Source organism: Balaenoptera physalus (genome assembly GCF_965194825.1).
Source record: "Balaenoptera physalus genome assembly, chromosome: 2".
In the NCBI taxonomy this organism is placed as follows: Eukaryota; Metazoa; Chordata; class Mammalia; order Artiodactyla; family Balaenopteridae; genus Balaenoptera; species Balaenoptera physalus.
Genome location: NC_138883.1, coordinates 105,253,937 through 105,275,361, shown reverse-complemented (window position 1 = coordinate 105,275,361; position 21,425 = coordinate 105,253,937). Strand labels below are relative to the sequence as shown.

Sequence of the window (21,425 nt, the reverse complement as noted above, 5' to 3'; positions counted from 1 at the left end):
TTAAAATTTATTTTCTATTTACACAATCGTATCATTCACAAACAATGAGCTTTATTTCTTCCTTTCCAATCCTTTTAACTTTTTTTTCTTGCTGTATTATCTAGGGCCTCCAGTACAAGGTTTAATAGAAGTGGTCATAGCAAGCACCCTCAACTATTTCTCAGTCTCAAAGGGAAAGCTTTTAATATTTCACCATTAAATATGACATTTGCTCTAGGATTTTTATAGACATCACTTATCAGATTAAGCACTTTCCCTCCTAACTCTGCTTTGCTAAGAATTACTTTGATTATCCAATATTGAGTCTGTAGACTGGTATAAGGCCAGCTTGATCATAATGCATCATTGTCTTCTTCAAACACTGTTGGGTTTTTTTTTAAATAAATAATTTCTTAAGAATTTTTGCATCAGTGTTTTTATGAGTGAGATTGGCCATGATTTACCTTTCTTATCTCTGGTCCTTGTGAAATATTAGAATCAAAGTTATATTAGTTTCATATAAGCTGGGGATGTGTCCATTTAATATGTCATCAAATATATAAGCAGAAAATAGCTCATACTATCCTCATTCTTTGTTAATTATCTGAAGAATATATAGTAATGTCCCCTTTTTCATCCCTCATATTGCTAATTTGTACCTTTTCTTGATCAATGTCATTTGTGACTTGTCAATTTTATTAGCCTTTTCAAATGACCAGCTCTTGTTGTTGACCTTCTCTAGTGTGTATTTCTTTTCTATTTCATAAATTGCCCCTTTATTAACTCCTTCCTGTTGCTTTCTTTGAATTTTTTTTATTGCTATTCCCTTACATTTGTTTTTATGGATGTTATTTAATTTAATGCTTACTTGGTAAAGGAAATAATAGTGACATCATCTACTATCTCATGGGGTTGAGGAGAGATGAAATCTTGCCTAGCGTGAACTCTCATTAGAAGCTGTACAAATGGAAGAATCATGAGCTCCAGCATTGGAGATGCTCATTCAGATATCATTTATTTTAAGAATAAATGAGAATATATTCAGATGTCATTTATTATGAGGCTTAGAATGGAATACAGAAGTCTCTCTACAGCTTAGGGGTTTGAATCCTGATCATTGCTGTTGGAAGAAAATTTGAAATTAAGTAATGTGGGACTTAAGGGGAAAAATACTATTGGAGAGCCAAGTGAGGAAGCAAATCTATAAAAGCCCACCAAATAGTGATGTATTTACAAAGCTAAAACAACAGAGACAGCACCTTCAATAAAGGTAATCTCAGTGACGTTTTACATACTTCAACTAGTAATAATGAAATTGTATCATTGGTTTTCAGTGACTGTCTCTTGTTCTATAGAAACTTTGGGCAGTTTCAGTAGAAGACGTGTAAATTCGTTTTGTATATGCGTGCATATCTGTGTGCGTGTATTTATAGATATGTATACTAAGCAGACTTTTTTTTTTAACATCTTTATTGGAGTATAATTGTTTTACATTGTTGTGTTAGTTGCTGCTGTATAACAAAGTGAATCAGCTATACGTATACATATATCCCCATATCCCCTCCCTCTTGCGTCTCCCTCCCACCCTCCCTATCCCACCCCTCTAGGTGGTCACAAAGCACAAGCTGATCTCCCTGTGCTATGCTGCTGCTTCCCACTAGCTATCTATTTTACATTTGGTAGTGTATACATGTCCATGCCACTCTCTCACTTCGTCCCAGCTTACCCTTCCCCCTCCCTGTGTCCTCAAGTCCATTCTCTACGTCTGCGTCTTTATTCCTGTCCTGCCCCTAGGTTCTTCAGAACCCTTTTTTTTTTTTTTTAAGATTCCATATGTATGCATTAGCATACAGTATTTGTTTTTCTCTTTCTAACTTGCTTCACTCTGTATGACAGACTCTAGGTCCATCCACCTCACTACAAATAACTCAATTTCGTTTCTTTTTATGGCTGAGTAATATTCCATTGTATATATGTGCCACATCTTCTTTATCCATTCATCTGTCGATGGACACTTAGGTTGCTTCCATGTCCTGGCTGTTGTAAATAGTGCTAAAGCAGACTTTTTGCCTGGGTCTTATACTTCTCTTAATATCTGATGCCTTTATGAATTTATTGTTCAGGTGAACTGAGTTCACCTCCAACAGTTGTTCTTAAATTTACCATGCCACAGTTATTGGAGCGCATTTACAAGCCCTTAGTTAGTGCTTTCATTTGTTCCTTCCTGCGTCCCACAAACCTATTGAATGCCTACTGTGTACTGTCTAGGCACTGTTCAAGGGACTGAGGCTATAATGATGAACAAAACAGAGAAAAATTCCAGCTCTTATATAGCTTGCAAATGTAGCAGGAGTAGGCAGACAACACCCAGATAAATAAATGCCATATAAACATCAGATGCTGGTGAGTGTCATGGAGAAACACAAATCAGGTAAAGGGGACGGGGATGGGGGTACCAGGGAGTGGAAAATAGGGCTGAGGGAAGTTGGCAGGTTAGATGGTATAGCCGGGAAGACATCACCGGGAAGGTGATGTACAAGCAAAGACTTATGGAGAATGAGGGAGGAGCATGTGGATGTGGAGAGTCTGAGCAGAGAACATTCCAGATGGAGGGCAAAAGTGCAAATGCCAGGTGATGGTCCTGGTAGACCATGATAAGGCTTTTAGTCTGAGGAAAATGTGAAGCTACGGGAAGGTTATATAAGCAGACAAGTGAGATGATATGACATGTTCTCAAAGTATTACTCTGGCTATTGTGCTAAGAGCAGGCCATAGGAGGGCCAGGATGGAAGCAGGGAGACCAGCGAGGGGGCTGTTGGGATCGTCAGATTCTAGATATATGTTCTGAAGACAGACAGGACAGCATTTGTTGATGGATCAGATGAGGAATGTGAAACAAAATATGGGGTCAGAGAGTACGCCACAATTTTTGGGCTTGAGCAGTTAGAAGAATAAAGTTGTTAGTAATAGAGATGGAAGCAGCTGCAGAAAGAGTAGGTTTGGAAGAGTGGATCAGACCCTGAGTCTTAGATATGCTAAATAAGTGTGTAAGGCAACCAAGTGAGAAAACTGGATATTTGAATCCAAACTGAGATGCAAGGTAGGACGTCAAATTCGGGAATTCTAAGCGTGTAGATATTTTGTACAGCTTTGTTATAGAAATACCTTCTTTCTCCATCCCTGACTCCATCGCACAGCTTTTTCCTCCAGATTCCTACCTTCTCTCTTTTTCTAATTATTCCAAACAAGAACAACTTTGTTCTCCTGGAAGTGAAAGTCTCCTAGTGTGGCTAATAGTTAAGAAAGAGTTCAAATGTTCACACTGAAGTATGAATTCCCTATAAAACGTATATGCATTCTCCATCAAAAAAGAAATATAAGTTTAAAAAGTAAAACATAGCAAGACAAATATGTAAATATTAATAGTCTGTAAATCCATTACAAACTTAAGTCCATCACATATGGAGCAAGAATTTAAAACTCTAAATCCTTGGGCTCCTTTGGTGGCATCTCTCTAATTTCAACTTAATATCAGTTCCTGCTCACCTAAATGTTGGTTTTCCATTTTGCTTCAAGAAGAGCCTTCATCTTCTCTCATCTGTGTTGCTCGTGGTTTTTGCACCGGTTTTCCTTTCGACGGCACCTAGTGGCTGAGGCTACCTGATTCAGCTGTGGAGCCAAAAAAGTCTTTGGTTCTTCTCCCCACTATTTACACTGTAAAAAATGTTTCTCACATGTAATTCTTACTCTTACCTCTCACTGAATAAACACATTCAGATAAAGCATCTCCTTGCCACTCTCTCTCTTTCCTGATACTGGCCAAATTCGAAAGTCAGAGGAAAGGTCAGAATACTTTCCTTTCCCCTCATCTGCCTAATGATGCAGCACTGATAGTATTCCAATCAGGAGACGTATTTGAAATATCTCCATGTAATATCTATCTTTCTTCTCTTTCTAGGTACACAATTTGCTTTTCCATCCATCTCTCTAGCCTTTTTATCCATCCATCATGTACCCATCTACCTACCCACCCATACAACAACCCAAGGTTCTTTATAGTTTCCAACCTGCTTTTATTGTGGTCTTCTCACAGGAATGAAGGAAGAAAAAAACTCTGTATTTATGCAGCCTAAGCCCAATAAAAGTGAGAGCAAAACTGTGTTTTTCTACTCATCTTCCCTCTAATTTACTCCTTCTTTTTCCTTTCAAATGCCCACAATCCATAGGCTCTCTGATCCTGTTCTTTTTTCCACGTTGCATGGTATATGCTCCAGCCTTCTAGCCATGGCCACCAGCAGCTGCTTAGAATTTACTACTTTATCTTTTTGTCCAAAGTTACTCCCAAACGTTCCCCAAAACCCACTTTTAGGGGTTTGAAATGTTGCACTTAATAAAGTCTCTCATGCAGTCTTCAGTAAAGAAGTTGAGGAAAACTGGGTCTTACGTTAATACCGGAGATTCCAGTTCCCTCTGATCCCAAAGCCTTTCCTTGGTCATTCTCTCCTTTCCCCCTTTTGTCTCATCTATTAGTGACAGGTGTCCTTCACCCTGCCAAAGCTAAGCCCTCCGCTTTGCCCTTGAGCCCACCCTCACCCACTCTGCTGAGAGCAGACCTCTTACATCTTCTGAGAGTCTCTCTTACCTTAACTGCATCTAGAATCTCTACTTCTCTGCTATCTATTTTCCTCAGGTCTGCAACACGTTTAGGTGTCTCCAGCTCTAGCAGATACCTCCTCTGTTAGTTCCTGCTAATATCACCATTGCTGCCACACATGTTACCTGCTGCTTCAATCTGCCCACCCACCATCTTCTCCCTCCGTAGCCCCTTGCAGTCTGGCTCACACCCTCCCTACTCTCCTGACTGCTCCTTTCCACTTCGTCAGGGACCCAGTGCAATGACCTTTTCTTAAGACTTGTCCTCAACTCTTTATCTGTAGCATTTAACACCAGGTGAAGTTCGACAGAAGGAGCTCTTGACAACTAAAGCAGGGATTTGGTAGGGAAGGGCTGCTTGCTAGTTGGCAAAGACTTGGTTTACTTATGCTGATCTGGTCCTCAGTCTTATACAAGAAACTGGACTTTTTCTATGTACCCAGAGATGCAAATAGGTTGACACTCACTCCCAAGTGGTATGGAGGACCAAATTATTAACATCGTGGTAAGGAGAACATCTTTCTTTCCTGGTATTCAACATCCAGCAAAGCTGGGTTATTGCCACAATGTGCCTTGTAAGTGTTAGCTGTGATGTGCTGTCGCGGAATGGAAGGCGAGTGAAATTAAATAGACCTGGGCTTAAATCTGGCTTCATCTCCTTGGCTAGTTATTTAATTTTGGAGACTCGTTTTGCTTCTCTGGTCCTCAGTTTCCATAAACTGTATCTGTAAAAATATGTGTATTATGATTGTGGAGTATTGTAAAGTTTATCAGTAATTTATCAACATGTCACAGTAATATCACATACAAGGTGCCTGATGTCATCACCATCATCACCAAAAGACATTTGAACACTCAGGTGCGCCAGACATAGTAGCTGACCACATTACAAACTGTGACTAGTTACTGATCCTGTGCTCAAGAAGCCCTCAGTGTAGTACGTGCAGCAGAGATAACCAGTCCAGTGCACCATAGGAACTTGCATGGACATAATGTCTGAGGCATTATGCATGCACAGGAGTACAGTAGTACTGCTTATTTGCTTGGGGGTTCCCTCTGGTCTCTGCTAGACTAACTCATGCCACTCTCCACGTCTCAGGTTAAATGTCATACTTTCCCTAATGCAATTTGCTGCCATGTGCTCCTGTGCTTACTGTTTTGTACTAGTCATCTTGCAGGTAATTACTTGTTTAAGGTCCGTTTCACCCATTTAGCTCCATGAGGCAAGAGCTATCTCTGTCTTGTTTGTTGCTATATCTCTGCAACTAAGGCAGTGCCTGGCACATAGTAGGAGCTCAAGAAACATTTTTTTAAAACTGAATTGAGAACTGTAAGGGGTTTTGTGGGGTTGTATGAAGGAATGATTGGAGATAAGGGGAAAGATTGTAGAGAAGATGATGAAGAGCCTTTTTTTTTTTTTTTTGCTATAAGGAATTTGGACCTTAGGTAGCAGAGTGTGGTGAGCCATTGAAAATTTTAAGCAAGCTATATGATTAGATAAGAGTTTAGAAAGTTACTAGTGTATTGTGTTATGAGGTGTATGGGTACGTGGGTCAGGGGGAAACAGGCATCCAAGAGTTCATTTAGGAAAGTCTTGCTAAAGACCAGGTAAGGAGTAATGAAGACCTAAACCAGGATAATAGCAGTGGGGTTGGAGCAAGATGTTTGAGAGACAGAGTTGATGCCAAGAAGTGAACAAGTAGGTGTGGAAAGGAAGGAAGAAGAGTCTGTGCTGACTTCCAAGTTTCTATCTTGTATTGTGAATGGTGGGGGAGGGGAGATTCATTGTAATCAAAAGATGAGCTTTCAGACAGCTAGGATGTGACATCAGGCGACAGTAGCCTTAGTCTCCCCATCTGTAAAACAAAAATTTTAATATCTACCTTTTGGGGTTGGTGTGCTATGAAATGGCTGGCACCGAGCTGAGACAACACTTAAGTTAGTCCATTTATTCCCACCCCCCTGTAACCAGGCTCTGGCTAAAAGAATACAAGTAGACTCAGTGGGGGGAGACAGAGAATACGGTTTTGCAAACTTTAAGTTTTAGACATCTTTGCGATAGTTAATGTTTTGAATACACAAGAGGTCTTAAAACTGAAACTAGGTCTTACAACGTTATACGCTTCTCTAGCTCTTGGTTTAAAAGATTCTTCTTAGAGAAGTCATGCATTTTTTTTTCCTGCCTTGATAGACTATTGGAACCTGTTTTGAACAGAACTAGTTGACACAGGTCTGCCCTGTGGAATATTAGAACGAGCAGAGACTTTGGGATCAGACCTGATAGAGGGCGAACGTCTAACTCTGCCTCCGATCCCTCACTGAAGAATGGATGGAACTGAGGCTTGTTATCACTCAGGATGTGCAAGCATGAAATAACTTGAGATAGGATACCCAGCAGCATGCTTGGATCACACAGTCACTCAATAAATGTTGGTTTCTTTCCTTTACAGTCCTAAATCACACCATAAATTTTTTTTAAATGTTAAGAACAACTTAAACTCCCACCGGCTGACCTGCAGTCAGTGCACACATTCCTTCAGCCAAATTTCTACTTCCTACAACTACACTACTCACCAAAGATTGTTTATACTGTTGGGTTAACAATGACAATGTAAGAGATGGCATTCAAGGCCAACTCACTAACATCGGGGGAAAATTGGAATACTAAAATAAAAACTCGGGTTAGAATTCAAGTTCAATATGCAGAGTTAAAATGGAAGGTGTAATTCAGTTATCTGTCGATTACCCGGAAAACAGCTTGTCACAGTGCCTCAACGACCCCCAAGCACTTTGCACAGTTGAGATGACAGGGCTCTCTGTATTAGTTTGCTTTGCTGCTAGTTTTGTGTGGTGACATCATCCCTAAAGTCATCCTCATCACAAGGGTGCATCACTTTGCAGAAGGCACACTCTTCCCACAGGAAGAGAAGAATGTCTTTTTTTTTCCTTTTGATTGAAGTATAGTTGATTTACAATGTTGTGGTAATTTCTGCTATACAGCAAAGTGATTCAGTTATACATATATACATTCTTTTTTCATATTCATTTCCCTTATGGTTTATCACAGGATATTAAATATAGTTCCCTGTGCTATACAGTAGGACCTTGTTGTTTATCCATTCTATATATACTAGTTTGCAAGAATGTCTTTTTTAAGCCTCAGATCTTTTAATTCATAAAGTTCTGAACTGTTACCAGTTATCACTCTTCAGTCACCAGTTCCTGTTTTAATCCACAGTAACAAAGGGGTTGGCTGTTTATCTACAAACTTTTTCAAAGCTGAAATACCTGTCATAAAAGTCAACTTAAACAATAGATGCTGTTCAATGAAGCCATTATTTTTTTTTTTTAAAGAAACAAAGATAAAGGCTATTTGATACCAAGAACTCTAGCATTTTCACTGGAATCTCACAGAAGCCAACATTTTGGAGCTTATCGCCAATAATTCAGGCTGTGGTGAGAATTAAAGTCCTCTTCCTTTAGAGGAGGAATTTCAGGCAGAATTAGGCATTCCCTCTGTCAAATTAGTCTGATTCCAGAGTCTGTGCTCTTTCTAATATATCACATGTTAAATCAGTTTAAGTATGTTCTCTTTAAAAAAAGTTTCACAAGTCTGTACCTGTGTGTGTGCACGCATGTGGGTGTGTGTGAGATGGCATATTAGGCCAAGGTATCAAAACAGTCCTTTTTATGAACAGATTAAATGCAGTAACTTTGAGGAAAATGAATAGTGTTTTTCAAAAGATTAAGTTAAAAAAAACTAAGACTGTGATTTCTATGAAAAGACATTCTTGGTTTGAAATGGGATAAACGGCCTAATTTTCTCACTCTTGTAGTAACATAATATTGCAGTTGCCATTTCATGAACTGACAAGGTCCTGACTGAGGAGAAGAGATATCTAAGACGACAGCTGGTAGTTTTATTACAGCAATTTTAGGAGAGGTATCAGAAATGGCTGATATAATTTGACTTTATTTGTGATGGTTAGGAGCTGAGTAACTTTGGTAGCAAAACAGAAAAGTCAATATATGATGTTACACCAACATGATCTCACTTCTTATATATCATTATCATTTACTTTCTTTATAACTAAGGTGACCTACTGCCTGGTTGGCCTGGGCCTTTCCTGGGTTTAGCACTGAAAGTTTCCCTAAGTCCCAGGCAAGTAAGGATGATTAGTTACTCTATTTTTAACCCTAGATATAAAGTAGTCAGCGTCTCTTAAGCAGCATTTTAGAATATTATCCAAAATCTCTTTTCTGCAAAGGATAGGATGATGTGCAATATTTTTTGGTGATGAGGGGGCAGAGTTACTAAAGTGTTTGTCATTTGAATTTGGCAGGTGATATCAAAACAGATGACATATTTTCATTTCTAATCTAAATATTTCTGAATTTGAATCGGGGGGGTCACTATAGTGATGCCCCTACAACTCTCCCTCCCACCCCCATTGTTTTTATGATCTCGTTTTCTCATGAAGCATAGCCCAGGGTATAACTTAACAAAGCAACTGAGATGGACAGACTCTTGAACTGCTTTGTCCCTGGAATGAGAAAACCAGCATCTTAGGCAGTTAGTCCTGAATTCTCTGCAAAACTCGCTACACCTTATCAAACCCGAGACCCTTGAAAGCATCAAGCTTAAACTGGGCACTAAAGAGACCTCCTCCTTTGGCGACAAAGTCGTCAGGTCACCTTTGCTGGTGACTTCCAGTTCCTCAAATTAAGACTCACGTCGCTGTCTGTGTTTGCTCTGAGTCCCAGGCGCAGTTCTCTCCCTGATTCCCAGTCTCTTTGCTACAGAGTGCGCGAGTTCCTGGTAGGCAGTCTGTTCAAAGCTGCCTTGGGCTGGGAGTCACAGAGGTTTATGGTCCAGCATTGCTGGCTGGCCCTGTTCTTCCCAGCTGTTGAAGCAGCGCTCCGGGCAAAAGGTGACTAGGTCACTTCTACTCCACCTGCTTCTGTTGTTGTTTCTTTTAAATCCTCTTAAATGGACTTTTAAGTGTGAACTTTGCAACCACGTCCTGGCCAAAGAACAACCTCAGAGGCAGCTGCAGCCTGTTCAAAGAGATGGGCTGGGTGGGAACCCAGACTCCCTGATTTCTGTTGACCAGCTCTCACTAATGTGACAACCCGGCGGTGAGTGCCAGTGTTAACTGTGTGGACTTGCAAGTGTGTTCCTTTGCCCAAACACTGAAGTCTGAATTTCTCCCATCCAGGGATAAATTGGGAATTCAGAATTTTCTCCTTGCCTTCTACTTAAAGTGCTAAAGCGGGGATGGATTTCAGAAATCAGCTAGCCAGAATCACAGCAACTACCTTTAAGACCGACAGGTTGCAATAGTGGTCTATTGCTGTGTCACAAATTACCCCTTTTACAGTGGAAACTGAGGTGGTGTGGTGCCTGCAAGCAAGGACAGTGGAGCTAGTCTGCCTGGGTTCAATTCCTGGCTTCCCCACTTATTAGCTGTGTGACCTTGTACTTAACTTCTCTCTGTGCCTCAGTTTTTCCATCTGTAAAATGGGGACAATAATAGTACCTACCTCAGAGGGTTATTTTTGTTTGTTTGTGTTTTGGCCGTGCCACGTGGCATGTGGGAACTTAGTTCCTCAACCAAGGATCAAGGCCGTGCCCCCTGCAGTGGAAGCACAGTCTTAACCACTGGACCACCAGGGAATTCCCCAGAGGGTAATTTTTGAAGACCAAAGTGAATATCTGTAAAGCACTTAGAATAGTGCCTGACATAAAGTAAGAGCTACATACTCCTTAGCTGATATCAGTATTATTAGTTTCAAACCTAGCAGCCCATCAAATAACCTGATAGGGGTCTCAGTTCTTAGGATAACATTCGTTAGGTTTGCCATTATTGATTATTGTTGCTGCAATGGACTGAATGTTTGTGGCTCCCCAAAATTCATATGTTGGAATCCTACCCCTCCCCCAGCTGTGATGGTATTAGGAGATGGGGCCTTTGGAAGATGATTAGGTCACAAGGGTGGAACCTTTTTGAATGGGATTAGTGCCCCTATAAAAGGAACTCCAGAGAGGTCTTTCACTATCTTTGCCCAGTGAGGATACAGTAAGGAGTCAGCAGGCTCTCACTATGCTGGCACCCTGAACTTGGATTTCCAGCCTCCAGAACTGTGAGTAATAAATTCCTGTTCTTTATAAGCCACCAAGTCTTTGGCACTTCGTTATAGAAGCCCGAACAGCCTAAGACAGTTGCCAGTATTTTTGGTCTGCTTACTATGGGTCCAGTTCTAAATAAACATTTAACATACGTTATCTCATTTAAACTTTATAAAACCCAATGAAATCGGTGCTATATTATTTTCATTCTACATAGGAGCAAACTGAGGCTCAGTGAAATATGATGCTCAAGTTCACCAGCTAGTAAATGAGAGCTGAGACTCACACCCAGGTGTGATTTTGGGTATGAGTCGATGCCCTAAGGGGTTGAGACTTTAGAGGATATTAAGAAAGGGGTGAATTTAATTTGCGCGAGGGGTGAATTTAATTTGCGCAAGGGATGAATGTGAATCTTTGAGAATTGACTGTGATTGAATAATAGTCCCTTGAAGATATCAGGTCCTAATCCCTGGAAACTGTAAATAAAACCTTATGTGGTTAAGAAAAGGCCATTGCAGGTCTGATTAAATTAAGGCTCTTGCAATCAGGAGATCATCTTGAATTCGCCAAATGGGCCCTAAATGCAATCCCATGTATTTTTATAAGAAGGAGGTGCAGAGGGAGATTTGCCCACAGAAAAAGAGAAGGCAATGTGATCACAAGGAAGCCCTGAATGCCGGCAGCCGGAAGCTGGAAGGGGCAAGGAGTGGATTCTCCTCCTGAGCCTCTCAAGAGAGTGTGACCCTGCCATCACCTTGACTTCCACCCGGTGATACTGATTTCAGACTTCTGGCCTCCAGAAGTGTGAGAGAAGGAATTTCTGTGTTTTAAGTCACCAAGTTTGTGGTAATTTGTTACAGCATCTTCAGGACACTAATACAAATGGTAATTAACATTTGGATTTCTGCCTTTTTGATATAATTCTAAGGATATGGATATTTAATAAAGCTTCCTACATCTGCACAGTTGTACCTAAATGAGGGACAAGTCTTATACACTAAGAGCACTGGTTCCCAAACTTTGCTGAACACTGGGGAGACTGAAATTCCCCAATGCCCAGCCACAACTGAGACCAATTTCATCAGAATCTCTGGAAGTGGGACCCAGGCATTAGTCATTTTTAAAGCTCCCAGATGTTTCCAAAGTGCAGCCATGTTTGGGAACAGCTGACTTAGAGAGAAAGCAAAAACACCTCTATTTGTGATTGGACCTTTGCCTGTGGGTTCTGGGTGTGAGTTTCCAACTGCCGCTAAGTGTCTTCACCTGGTTGCCAGGTACCTCAAACTAACTGTATCGGAAACAGAGCTCATTCCTTTCTCTCTGCAAACGTGTTCCCTGTCCTGTGTACCCAGTGTGGGCGCCGGTACCACCAGCTTCTCTGTCACCTTAGCACTATGGGACTCCTCACTCTCTGCTTCCCACCCTGCCCCCACCCCAAGACAGACACCCCTCCCATCTGAGGCCCTGGAAGGGCCTTGGGGTGGGCTGGAGGGGACGAGCGGACTCAGAATTGAAGCCTTCCCCACTGTCACGCTAGAGCTTGTACTTTAAAAAATACCTGATTAATAAAGTTCTATGAAAGATATCGTTTGAAAAATGAGTTCTGCTGCTTAAAAAATGGAAAAAGAATGAAAGCAGTATAACTAGGTGCATCACACACGCTGTGTCTCAAACAGAAGACATATTTTCACAGGAGCTGGAATAGAGGGAGCTGCTTGGAATGGTAAACCTGATAGCTTACTGTGTCTGGCCAGACAGCCCAGGGAAGCTATAGGTGGAGGCCCAGACACTCAAAAGAGAGCCATAGGAAGTCTGAAGGGGAAGGCAGGCCATATCTTCAAAGCCAGAAGCTACTTCTCGCTACACAACTAGATGATAACCCTTCCTTTTCACATATGAGTAAACTGAAGTTCAGAGAGGTTAAGACACTTGTCCAAAGTCACACAGCTAGTAAATGGTGGCTCCTAGATTTGCCTCTGGATCTTGCTCATCCCAAGGCCCCCAAGCTTAAACTCCTAGTTCGCTCTATTTTCATCTTACCCAGTGTTTCTCAAACTTTGGTGTAAGAATTACCTGGACTGTTTGTTAAAGATTTCAATTCTTAGGCCCACCTGCTTGGAGCTGATACAGCAGGTTCAGAGTGGGGCCCAGGCACTTGTGTTTTTATAACAAGCATCCCAGGTGATCCTCATGCAAGTAGAATGCAGACCACACTCTGAAAAACCTGGCCTACGTTTTCTGCAGGATTTGTGCATAAGTAGGATGCCCTTGGCTTCAAGAACCTGTTGAAACAGTTGGAGACCATGAGCCGCTTACCACCACGAACTACCCCCCAACTCCTCCAATGCTTTCCGGAGACTTTTTGGGCTTTGGCCGGCTGCCAGGTTGGAGGACCAGGCTTCTGTTGGCATTCCAGCAAGATCCTTACCAGGGGCAGGAACAACTGGCCATCCCGTGGGGACTACCTGGTTCCTACCTACCTGCCTCCACCCCCCCCCCGCCACCTCCAAAATCCCATAGATCCCACATTCTGTAGACGATGGGTGAAATGGTTCTGAACATTGTCAAGAGGACCCAATTTTGGGGTCAAAGTTTGCAAGAGTAGCCAAATGCTGCCGCAGTGGCTGTCAGCTGTGTCCTCTTCATGGCCTGCCTGAAAGAGATCATTAAAAACTCACTTATCTGTTGATCTGGCTCTCAGCTGCAAGAGGTCTTCTGCTACTGAGCCTCATTATGGCAGCTTTGAAGTCCAGCGCAAGTGTGAATTTATTGTTTTGTAAAGACCAGATTCCTGAACAGGTCATAAATTACCTTGTTAGACAAAGGCTTCTGGGGAAACACAATGTGTTGAAGTCCTTCAGTGGGTGATTATCCTCACACATTGCTGGCAGAGCAAGTAACTGGCACACAGGCACCAAAACCCAACAGCTGCCAAACTCCAGAGAAGCTGCAGCTAGGCTAGGCTTTGAAATCCTAGTTAACCTTTCTCCTAGGTGAGAAAGAGAGGGGAAAATGAGACAATAGCAATTTTAAAAAGCTGGCTTCCCATTCCTGATCTTGTTTAGGAGAAGTCTTGTTTTGTCAACCCGATGGACTAATTACCATTAAATGGACTTTGGTGGCATTATTCTCCTGGATCCCAAGAGGATTCCCTTTCATTGCTGGTTCATTCTTTCCTGTGCTCACCCCTCTCCTATCTGTCTGGGTGACCTTCCCAGGGTCATAAGTGGCACAGTTAGCTCTTTGACACTAGTCACCGATTGCTCATTATCTGATGATACTCATGGCCGCCTCCCTTCTCTCCAGAGATTTCTAGCTGGGTGACAGGCCTTGAATAGAAGCAAACTGAAAATAAAATCAGGTCAAAATCTGGATTGTAATCTTTCTTTTAGAGTAGTAGTTTTTTAATGTGATTAGGAAAGTAATATGTGCTCACTGTAGTGACTTTAGATAACACAGTACACAAAAGGAAAATAAAAACCATCCCACAGCCCACCAAGCAGAAAGAGCCCCTATTTACATTTTGGCTTAAAAATGGGCTTCCGCTGGACATAATTGCTTTGTAACCTGGCTATTCGATGCAGCTAGATATCACAGATACTTGCTCACATCGTTGAAAATCCATTGGCCGCATCTTTTCCAATGACTACAAAGTAGACATGCTCCTAAATTTGTTGGTTAGAAGAATATGCTAGTATTTCTCAAGTACTTACTTGGTTAAGGGATGTGGACAATAATTGCCTTCCTCTCTGCGGGTCAAGGGCATCGTTCATTTGTTCAACGAACATTTATTGGGCATCTACTATGTAACAGATGCTATTCAAGATGCTAGAGATCCAGCCTGAATAGGATAGACAAAAATCTCTGCCCTTATAGAGCTCCATGGGAGTGTAAGAGGGCACACTTTAAAAAAATGGGTGAACTGCCTTCTAAAACTGAGGATATTGGTTGTGGACACCAAACTCCCATCAAATAAAGGCCACTGATGTTACATAAAATCCTCAGGAATTAATGTTAGTTACATACAATACTATGTTTTTTGTTGATACTCCATCAGCACAGTTTGGGTACACAGTAAATACTCAATAAATGTTGGATGAATGAATAATTTATGAGTCAGTGTGGCAAACATAATTGAAGTTGGTTTGCTTATCAATAGTTAGGACTCCTTCCTGGAATTCAGGAAGGGAAATAAAAGCTAAATGCTATGGTAGCTCTTTGCTCAGACATTTGTCCATGGTTTTTTTTTTTGTTTGTTTGTTTTTAAAATTCATTTATTTATTTATTTATGGCTGTGTTGGGTTCGTTTCTGTGCGAGGGCTTTCTCTAGTTGTGGCAAGCGGGGGCCACGCTTCATCACGATGCGAGGACCCCTCACTATCACGGCCTCTCTTGTTGCGGGGCACAGGCTCCAGACGCGCAGGCTCAGTAGTTGTGGCTCACGGGCCTAGTTGCTCCGCGGCATATGGGATCTTCCCAGACCAGGGCTCGAACCCGTGTCCCCTGCATTGGCAGGCAGATTCTCAACCACTGCGCCAGCAGGGAAGCCCTGTCCATGTTGAAGAGGACAAATCTAATCAGATAGCCTTGTCAGGAGTCGTCTCCAAGCCTGAGTTTTCTTCTTGTGGGCAGAGAGGGCTACACTCAAGTTCAAGAGACATTCATATTATGGCGCACACTGTAAATGCCCCCCGGAAAGGAAGGGGCTGGGATAGCTCTGCGCTGTTCAGACGTTCTCGGGTGAGGAAAGAGAATTGACTTGTTAATCTTAGCAGCAAAGGAAGCAGTTCTTTGCAGAGAATTGTGTGATTTGGGGAATGCATTAAGGTATGTGCTGTCCCAGAGCAAGATAGAGGCTCGATGTATGTGGTATTCAGAAACTCAGAAACTGGAAAAAGAAGAGATTAGATCAAGTTCTTTTCACCTATTTGATTTGTGTCTGATCCCTACATTTTGACAGATAATTAGCAGGTCACATAGAGTACCTGGAAGGCACCGAAATATTACAATTTGTGAGTACCTGGCTCCCGGTGGCAGACTGTACGTTAAGAGTCAAGAGTCACCCTGAAGTTGGATTGCCAGATCTTTGACACTTGCAAGAAATAATCATAGAAAATGTTAGAATTTGCTTTAAGGCAGGACCTAATAAACACATGGGCATTATGGGGACTGAAGCAGTAAATCTATTATTTTTGCTAAGGACTAGCAGACTCTTTGAGAGCAGAATGGGATGAATTAGAGAGGGTGGGATAAAATATGAAAATGTCACTGAAAGTAATGGTGATGAATCGGAGCTGGATTTTGGCCTCTGGAAGGGACTAATAGAGCTGGCTAGTGGTTTGATGGTCAAGGTTTCCTTAATAGAAGAGGGAGACCCAGTTGAGGGTTCCTTTGAGGTCTGTTCCAAGTCAGATTTCCCCTGACTTTGGTGCATTCTTGGGCAATAATAATCAACTTCTATGTAGAAATGGCGAGGAGAAAGGGACTTACAGTGAGTGAGTCTCAGAACTGGAATTCAGGCTTGGGGCTCGTGCCCCACACCCTTTACTCTGTACCCAGCCGTTTCGGGGCCAGACCCTGGCCGCACAGGCCCAGTTTAACCCTGGGGCTCTGCCACTTAATTGTACTGATACTTGGGCAAGTGACTCACCTCTCAGTTCGACAAGGAAAGGGAAATGTTCTCTTCTGAGTAGAAGCATGCAGATAGTGGTTAGGCAAGCAGGCTTTTTTCAGATCAAATGAGTTTTAGAAATTCTACTTCTGTGTTTAAACTTGTGGGAATGCATATTGACTCTAGGCCTCCTTGTACCTTTCCACGTGGTTGTTTCACAGACATCTCACATGCGCTGTGTTGGAAACATTCCCTGCGAATATCGTAAATCCAGCCGTCCCCACATCCCATTGGACCGCAAGCGCCAGGATAGACATTGTGTTGACTTTCTTCATTGCCATGCCCTCAGCGCGTGGCAGAGCGCCAGGCACATGGCATTCATGAACAAAGCATTGTCTTGTCCCTCTATCTCTAGTTTCTCTTTTTTTCCAAGACCTCCACACGCTGTCACCAGCACTGAAATCCCAGTCCCACGTATAACCTGCTTAAATACCTTAAATGGCTCCCATTGCCATTTAATGGGAGGACATGTAGGGAGACCCTCCTGATGTGAACTCAGCCGACCTTTCTGACCTCATCTTCTGTTGCTCCCCTAAGCCCTGCTCTGGCTCCAGCTCGATAGAAAAGCCCGGTCTTTCCAGGCACAGCATGCCTTTACCCTTCTGGGCTTTCCTGTGCCCATCCTTCAGGCTGGAGGCCAATCCGTGAGGAACAAGAAGATGCCTTCCACAGCGCTCCAAAAAAGCCCCAAGAGTTTTTCAGTGCTGGTCAGCATCAGACTCATCTTGCCCTATATATTTTTCAGAGGAGATGGTCATGCAGGTCAGCTGTATTGTATTTCCACATAAACAGGTTGTTGGGAAGTGCATTTATTAAGAGGGAAATGCTCATTTATTTGAGTAGGCCTGTCAAGGTCACCTGTAAAGATAAATGACATTTCTACTGTTAGGAGGGCAAAGAAAAAATCCCCTACATGCAACTGACCGGCGAGAATCACTATGCCGAAAGATCCATACTTGGAGGAAGGTCGCATTCTGCTGCCTTTCGTCAGGTCTTACGTGGGCACAGAAACAGGTTTGGAACCAGATGGAGTTCTGTCTCTTAAGGAAGGACATATGTTGAGGTGACTTGGGGATAGAACTACTATGTTTAACAGAGTGGCTGGGAGAGATTCTCCAGGAAGCTTCTGGAAGAGAGATGGAGAAGACCAGGAAGATAAGAGGCCCGGGCTCTAACTCAGATCTTAGTCTTTTGCCCTGCGATCCACGTCAAGACTCAAGCTCAAGTCCATGGACATTCTTCAGGAACGCCCAGGGCTGCAGAATTTCTGTTGCCCATGGCACCAGAAAACCTACCTTCCAATTTCTGGTCAGCCCTCTCCCCCTAGAAGAAGAAAAAGACCAGAACAAAACTTCTGCTCCCCACCCCACCCTGCCTTCCTCCTTCCCTCCTCCTCCTGTTCCACTCAAGAACTTCTTTCTAATTCACCACACCCATTAGTTGAGCCTCAGGCAGAGCCGTGTCCCTTTTCTCAGGCAAAGAGTATGTCTTCGGTCGTGCTTTTGTACCCACTGTCTTGCCAATACGGTGAGAAATTCATTTTGTTCCTGTCTCAATTTAGGGATCCTTCTCCTAAATTCTAAGAAGAGGAATTTTGTCAGTCTATAGGGGGAAAACCTGAGCTCCCCAAAGAGGTTAGGTTATTAATCATTGGAGTCACTGGCCAAATTCTGGGGGAATTTTGGACTCCATCATCACAGAGAGCGTATTTTTCTCAGGTTCCAAGTGGCTTCGTCCTGTCTGTATGTTCTTACATTGGAAAGTTATTTTTGCCTTTGCCAGTTTCTCAGTATGGTTCATAACCCTTCCTGTGACTGGCCCTTTATCTCTCTTGCTCTCCCTTGGGCCACTGGATGACAGTGAGAAAAGTCTAACAATGACTTCTCTTTTGACGATGCAAGTCCCCGTGGGTATCCAGCAGGTAAAGAGGAGGTCATGGCCGCAGCAGCCTCACTGTCTAGGCAATATTTCCTTTTGAAGGTGTGGAAGCCCCGGCTCACCAGCCTTTCTTTGCTTGACAAATGATGGAGATAATGAAAGTGAAGGTGCGGTGCGGAATGGCCAGGATAGTCTGGGCACGTCTCTCATCGCCACCTGTTTGGTGAGCTTGTGTTGATCTCTACCTTTGAAGGGCTGGCAGGCTGTGTGAACTGGGCCCGGGCTGCGAACACCCAGATCCTGAGCATAGCAAGGCTGGAAGACAGATGAAGGGAATGCTTTCAAACAATATTGCTTTCTCTAATTAGTGCAGCCGGAGCATCCCCCGAGGAGCTCCAGGTGACCTCAGCCAAGCAGGGCTCAGGTATTTCTCAGAACCGACAGGGGCTGGAAACCTTTTCACTTTGCTCAGACTGGTCTGGGAATCTTAAAAGAATCTGTTTTCTTTCGACCCATGATGCTTCTGGGTGTGCGTGAGGGGGGTGGGCGGGGGAAGGGTGGAAGATTCTCTGAGCCATTCGTCCTCATTGTTCTTTTGGTTCTGACATACTTCGTGCGCAGAAAAGTCCGCATTCCTAGGCCCTTCTGTTTAAGACTCCACTGGGACGCCCAGGCTGCCCTGTGCATGACCTCTTCTGATCTTACCCTTAAAGTATATGCTTTTCCACCTTTACCTTTGCATCACATGGAGGAGAAATCGTAATAATGCTTACTGTGGGCCAAGGCCTTTATTATGCCCAGGGCTTTGGGAGGCAGGAATTGTCATCACAATACTACAGAAGAGGAAGCAGAGGTTCAGAGGCTGGAAACTCCAAGGCCTCACAGCAGGTTTCTCAGAGTCAGGATTTGCACCCAGGCCTGTCTGGCTCTAAGCCCTCACACCATCCTGCCTCCCTTGGGAAAGGGATGATCGATACGGCGTGTTGGTACCAATCAGACTCCTGAAATCAACTTTGCCTTAAAAGACAGAAGCCACAGGGGCCAAACAGTGTGCATTTCCCAGTGGCCCTTTGAAACCTCAGCACTGGCAGATTGGCAGGCGTGTACTGGACCAGACGTCAGATGTGTCAGATCCTCATTGGACTGTACTGTTCCTGACCACAGGAGCTTGAGAAAATCACCTCAACTTTCTGAGCAGATTTCCTCGTCTGGGAATGGAGCAAATAATACCTGCCCTTTCCACTTTGTGAACTGGTTTCAAAGGAGTTTTGTGGACTGAAAAGTACTTTAGGAACATAGGGCCTTCTGGAGGACACATTTTCAAGAAAGAGCTGTGATTACAGGAGTACTTTAGGCAGCTTTTATTTTCTCATGATAGGTCAGCGATGTGCTTTTAGAGGTGACAAAACCTTCAGAGTCTCACCTTCAAAGACACAGTCCAGTAAGATCCTAGGCTTCTTTATGCCTGAGTTATAAGAAATAAATGAACACCAATCCTCTGTACTTGTTAGGAAATATAACTTCTTCAAAAGTCTTCTCATGCTGGGTCTCCTGGCTCAAATGCTTCCCAGTCTGGTTAGATAAAAAAATTTAGTATGACCTTCTTTTGTGTTGTTTATTGCCCAATATGTTTCATGCCTCATTTGCCCTCAAATTCACATTTTTATTCATCAGAGTATTTGCTCTGCTTGTGTGTGTGTGTGTGTGTGTGTGTGTGTGTGTGTGTGTGTGTGTGTGTGTGTATGCTTCCTACCCAGTCGTGGAAAACCTTTGCACTCTAAACAGGAGCCAGATGATAGGATATTTATTTTATATTTTGCCAAGCTACATGATTTCTACAGATGGTTTTAAAACTAAAAGAGCAAAGGAAAAACAATTAAGAATTTTGCTTCAAGTGAGCGGCCCCTGACATGCCTACGACGGCAAGGGTCAGTTTTGACTCCGTGCAGACCTTTTAATTGCATGCAGCCTGAATCGGGGGTGGCCATCTGAGACCTGGAACGTCAGACCCCTCATCCGGCGCTCTGATGGGTGCCGTCCGCCAGTGCCCGTGCTTCATGTGAGTCTATGATTCTGTCCTGCCCTCCCAGCAGGCAAGGGGGCTGGAGCCAGGCTGGTTTCCTTGTAATTAAAGAACAGCAAGAGCACATAATTATGAAATTTCTAGGGAGGACTCCCCCTTTCGCCAGTGGAGAGTTCTTCTTCTCTCCCTGCTCTCACCAGTTCTCGTACCTTCAGTCACATCTCATGAAGTTTGGGAATTTTATCATTTTTATTGGGAATCTTTTTCATAGACTTTATTCTTAAACTGCCATAAATATTTTAAAATTTTAACCTCAGGAGTAGATCATTCAGTTAATCACACTTCTCTTGTTTGATTTACGCCTTTATTCCCCACTCTGATTCCCCTGCATGCTTTCACAGGTAACCATGTCAATGTGTTTATACCGTGTGTGTGTGTGTGTGAAAGAGAGAGAGAGAGATCATGTTCTTGTAAATGGTCATGAACTTTTGTCATCGATTTTCCTCTATAGTGACTCTCTTGGGAGCTTTCAGTTCACCTTGGATGTGTTTTTGTTCTGTGGCAAGTGAGTCACATGTGTATACACACAAGTTTTCCATTTTCACCTGGAAATGTGGCCAGAGTTTTTAGAAATTGTGTCTCAGTGAGTCTTTGATGCATATCTCCTGAGAACTCACCCACCGGAAGGGCTTTGAAAGGCCCTTCCTGTAACTACCCCTTCACTGAGGAAGACAGGACTGATGCCAAGGTATGACGGAACGGAGACGTGAACGGAACCTGGTGATGGTAGATGAGACATCTGGGTCTGACACGAGGTCAGTCACTAAGCATGAGCCTTGAGCAATTTATATAAACCACTCAATGCCTCAGATTTTTAACCTGTAGAATGGGCTTCGTACATGCATTATAGGGTTGAGTTGCAGTTAAATGACATAATGTATTGACAAGTACGAAGCTCAATGCCTCGCATATACAAGGTGTCCAATAGGTGTTTGGTTGAATCAGAACATCTTTCTTTGGAGTGATTGGAAGTTTCCTGCTGAATTCAGGTAGTAAGGAAGAGCCCCTTAGCTGGGAGGGCACTAAAACTC

The 21,425-nt window shown here is 43.0% G+C and overlaps 1 protein-coding gene across 1 annotated transcript in view; it reads right to left on the bottom strand.

The window, feature by feature from the left end:
- Positions 1-1,437: 1,437 nt before the first annotated feature.
- FOXB1 (forkhead box B1) overlaps positions 1,438-21,425 on the bottom strand; it is a gene marked incomplete at its 5' end in the record, with an annotated part of 91,628 nt that continues 71,640 nt past the window's right edge. Inside the window, one exon of the mRNA XM_082448180.1 lies at positions 1,438-1,929. The remainder of the gene's footprint in view (positions 1,930-21,425) is intronic.